Genomic DNA, 5075 nt, shown 5'->3' with positions numbered 1-5075 from the left:
GTGCTGCAGAAGCAGGTGCAGCAGGTGTGGGCTCTGCAGGAATGGGCAGGACCTGTGTTGAGATGGGCATCTCAGGGGCGGAGGCTCCTGGGACTGGGGGTAGAAGAGGAAGAGATCGGAGATGGGCACAGCGGGAGGTGGGCCCTTCCTAATGCCACCTGAATGTGCCGCTAACTCAATACATAGCCCAGACTCGCCCTAGCTGCCCCTCGGTGGTGCTTCCTCCAAGACCCCTCTGCAGCCCCCCTGCCTGCTTCACATAGGGGCACTTCCCAGCCTCTCGCCCAGGGAGAGTCAAGCCAATGTGGGGCTCCCTTGCTGCCCCCCATCCCTTCTCTGTGTTGTGTTTTGGGGGTAATTTATTTTTGCCAAATAAAATATGTTGCCATGTTTTTAATTTAACCCTTTCTCCCCCAGTATGACCGAGTGCTTGACCCAGTGCCATGCCTGGCCTTCAAGGAATCCCCACCAGCTCTCCGCCCGCTGCCTCCGGGCTGTTTAACTGCTGCTCCACAGGGAAAGGAGGAATTCTGCATCCATTGGACCCCAGAATGTCAGTAATGAGCCAGCATCCAGCCAGGGCAAGCACTAGCTCCTGCCTTAGCATCTCCAATGATCCCAGAGGGTAGGGCCCTTGCTGCCCACATCCCCCGACATCCTTCCCATGGAGCCCATCTGTTCTCTGCTCTCAGATACCCAGGGAAGCACCTTTCCACACAGCACCCGGGATCGCCCTGGCGAGCTCCTGCGTTTACAGATGCTCCCTGGGGAGCTTTAATGCCCTTCACGCAAAATGGGCAAAGGCCTTAAAGCCTGATGCATCGGTGGAGTATGTGCCTCCCCCTCCCCCGCTCCAGCATCTCCCCACCACTCAGGGCTCCTGCTTCCCCGTCACTGTGACTCAGGTGGGGCCCTGCACCCAGTGATTCTGTGCCAGCCTCATCTCAGGGCTCCAGGGCGTTGTCCCCCACTGTCACAGCAGCAGGCTGCTAAGGAACTAGGCAAGCCCTCCCCAGCGATCACTGGAGCCAGGGGCTGAGCCCCCCTGACTCGTGCCCCCGATGATTCCCTGTTTGCAAAGCACCGTTCGATCCCGCTCAGCTGATGAACTTTCCCATCCCAGTGAAAGGATGGGGGGGGGCGGATGAAAGGGAAGCGCTGGAATAGCCAGAGCTCAGCAGAAGCCAGCGCTCTGGCCCCGCTCCCTTATCTGGAGCTGTTTCCCAAAACAGGCGGCTTTGTCTCCAGGAAACGAGCTGGAAATCCCCCATCGTCACAATTAACAATGGCGGAAGGACTTGCTCCTTCCCCTCCAGCACACTCACCTCTCACCCCTAGACCCAGAGCGCCTGCCAAAGGGCAGCTCGAATAAACAAGGGAACAGGCTGCAAAATCATGGCCGAGCGGGGTCTGATTCGCAAAGGCTGGGCCTGGGTGTCACCGGTGGATTTTTTTAGGCACGTGCTGTGGCCTTTACAGGCCTAGTGACTTTGCGCTATCGACAGTGTCTTTTGTCTGGCCCCCACCAAGGACAGCTGGAGGGTTCCAAACGAGTATGAGAACTCAGCAAGAAAGAACTAACGTCAAGTCACCATGGGAGACAGCTGGGTGTGTGTCTGGGACTTAAAGGTTGCTGAATAACTGCACTTGGCTACTTGAGGCTGCAGGGTGCAGGACGCAATAAGCGTTGACATTTCATAGCTCCAGCCTCTCCAGAGATGGCTAACCAGGCTGCTGAAATGCGGCTGCTTCTGGGATGCTGTGGGGAGAGGATTCAGAGCGCAGTGCTGGGCACTAGCAGGAAATGCGTCCTGAAGGTGAGATCTAAGAAACTGTGGAGTAGCCTCCAAAGGGATGGGTTGGCCCATGGCCCTGGGGAATACGCTGCAAAGAGAACCATCCTGTCCAGGGCAGGAGGATGGGGTAGCTGGGATCTGATAGGCTTCCCTTGCAAAGCAGCCTGGTGCACTGGGGTTGTGAGTGCCTGGCAGAGAAAGCCCATGAAACGACATCGCCGGCTCTCATGATCTTAACCTGAGTCTCACGATACCAGGTGCTTTCCTTGAAGCCCCAGTTCTTGCAGTCAGGTGATTTCATCAGACTCTGAGCTTGCATTTAAAAACACAGCACATTTCCACTCCCCCCGTGGCTGCCCAGAAAGCGTGAAAAGGTGACACCCAGAGACTCAACAGCCAGGAGGGAAAGAAACCCAGCCCCATGGTATGAATTAAAAGAAATCTTGTGATCTTTAAGCCCATCTGATGATTTGAAGAGGGGTGATAATACCTTGGGCTATGTGATAACACATGGCCACGCCCACCTGCTCACAGATACACCCATGAACACGCATGAACAAGCACTTACATGCGTGAATATACAAACACATCTGTGCACACACATATACACAGATGTGCATGCACCTGTGTACACACACACAGGCATTCAGCCCCACTCCTTCTTTCTCAGGCTCCATCTGCAGTTTGAAACAATTCCCACTCGATATCCCAGAGAGAACACACCCAGGGCTGAGCGCACAGGCTCCTGATGGCAGGTCGCCTGGCCACAAACCTGTGAGTGAAGCCGATGATTTTACGCTGGGCTGTTTATTTTGAGTTCTCCAGCGACTATCCACCAGTATATCTGGGGGCCTCACATCCCCATGGAAAACACCCGTCGGCCCCAAGGCCACCCCACAGCTGGAGTGGGGCTCCCCCTGCTGGCTGTTTGGAATATGACAGGCCCCGCAAGAACCGCAGAGTTGGGCTCGGTGTGGTGGGCTCAGGGACCAGAGCAATGTGTGTCTGACAGATCACAGGCTGGGCCTGGCACAGACCTTTCATCTCCCATGTGAACCCTCTGCCACCAGCAGAATCAAAGAGGAAACGAGAAGGGTTGTCTTGTCTCCCCAGGGCCCACAGATGCTGGGAAGAGCAAATCCACTTATGACAATATTTGCATAGGGCATCCGCCATCCCAGGAGCTCAAACATTGACGCAGCCCCGCAGTCCCTCTGTGGGGTAGAGTGTCCCTGTTTTCCACATGGGGAAACCGAGGCACAGAGGGGGAAGTGACTTGGCCACACCAATACACCGAGTCAGTGTCAGAGCTGGGGACAGAACCCAGAATCCTGCCTCACTGTGCCCAACCACTAGGCACCACTGCCCCTTATGTCTTAATTTCTGGTTTAGGTCAAAAGTGAAATGACTTTGTTGGGTCTTTACCCAGCCCTGCATGGATGTTTCATCATAGCAGGAAAAACACCACAGCAATTGGCATGCCTGGCAGCTGCTCCTGACAAGTCCCAAGACTTGAATGGGGGGGGGGGCGCTGTGGATAGGGACTGAGGGGCATCAGCAGAGCTACAGGGAGAGGTTCCACACTGGAATAGGTCCCTGTGGGTCAGGACTAAGGGGCGTTGGCAGGGCTGCAGGGGGTGAACCAAGACTGGAATAGCAGCAGGGGCTGTGGGTCAGGACTGAGGGGCAGTGGCAGGGCGAGGGGTGAGGGAACTGGAATAGCGCTGGAAGCTGCGGATCAGGAACGAGGTACACCCTAAGACCTGTGTGGGTGAAGTTTGCAAACACCTGCCTAAGCTACTGCCCCAGCCAGTGCTATTAACCCCTCGCGCTCGTGAGCACTCCAGGGCACCCGTGAGAAAGCTGGGCTGCATTGTTCGTTTTGTGCTTGAATGGTTGAGTCTCCACCTCTGTGTGTTGGGCTGATTTTTTTTTTTTTAAAAGCTCCTGTCCCTTTAAATGCACCAAGATTACCTGCAACCCCAGCTGGGCTGCATTACTAACCAACCCTGCCAATAAAACAGCTTCCCGGGGGGGCTTTGTCCTCTCTCACTGCAGGCTCTGGGTGCTGTGTTCCTCCAGCTAGGTGAGTGTTGAGGTCTCTCTGGCTCCTGGCTGTGGCTTTTCAGGCCTCAGGGAGACTTGAACAAGATGCTGGCTCTGCCCTAGCTGGGGCCCATTTGGTGCAATGAGTGGCAGGTTTTCTAAAGTGCCTGTTGCTGGGTTGTCTAGTTTATCAGAGCAGACAGGGCTCCCCAGCCTCTGGGCTACGCTTACATCATGGGGCATACAGAAGGGATCCCTCCTGTAGTGCATCATGACATTGGCAGGAGTCTAGCCCTGCCTGAGGCTGGTGATAAGTGGGAGTCCCCTTGGCTGGCTCCTGAGGCCTGGCTCCCTATATCTCTGCCCCCTGTGCAGGCGTTCACGCCAGGGTCAAGCAGCTGTTCTGAACTCACAGGAATCCCTGTGCTAGGGGCAGGTTGATGGCAAATCAAAGCCCTGTTTGTGCCCACCCAGGGATGCTGCAGCGTGGTGCAGAGGCTGGAGCAGATGTGGCTGCTGGGGATGGACTGATACCAAAGTGACTTTACTGCTCATATAGGCTGGCACTAGGGCTGCGTGACCCCTTCCAGCTGGGGCAGACACAGCAGTGACAAAGCAGCTATTATGCTGCTGTGCGCCCCCCCCCCCCCAAGCAGCTGTGGGTCCCCCTGCCTGGGAGCAAGCCTCCTCTGTCCAGAAGGAGATTCATTAGCCTCTCTGCTGAGGCTCCCAGGCAGGGGACTGGCTACAACCATAGTGCAGTGTCAGCTCCTGCTCGCTGGGACCTGGTTGGTGACTCTCATGCCCTGCCTGGTTGAAGCTTTTGTGGAGCATGGGGGAGGGACTGATTCCCCTTCCTCTGGGGGTCCTGGCCCTCTTCTCTCTCAATGACTCCAAAGGCACTTGATAGGTGCCCTGCTGGCTTGAAATGCTCCTCTCCAAGCACTTCAGCCTCTGTTTCTGGGGTGACTTTCTGCCAAGTGTTGCTGTAGGTCTTGGGCTCAGCTAAGGCCTGGATCCCTCAGGCGAGTCGCTCATAAGGGTCTGTCTATAGTGGGGAATAAAGGGGCATTTTCCCATCACCGTTTGTGAAGCGCATTGAGATCCCTGGGGCTAGGGCCCTGGAGAAGGGGCTGAGTGTTCTTGAGTCTGGTCCCGCTGACCGCTAACAACACAGGGTGGGCTGTTTGAAGGGTCTGGGTGGTTCTGTCTCCTCCGCTGCCCGTCTGCACC

Source organism: Chelonoidis abingdonii, chromosome 11 (genome assembly GCF_003597395.2).
Source record: "Chelonoidis abingdonii isolate Lonesome George chromosome 11, CheloAbing_2.0, whole genome shotgun sequence".
Lineage (NCBI taxonomy): Eukaryota > Metazoa > Chordata > Testudines > Testudinidae > Chelonoidis > Chelonoidis abingdonii.
This window is presented reverse-complemented; position numbering follows the sequence as displayed.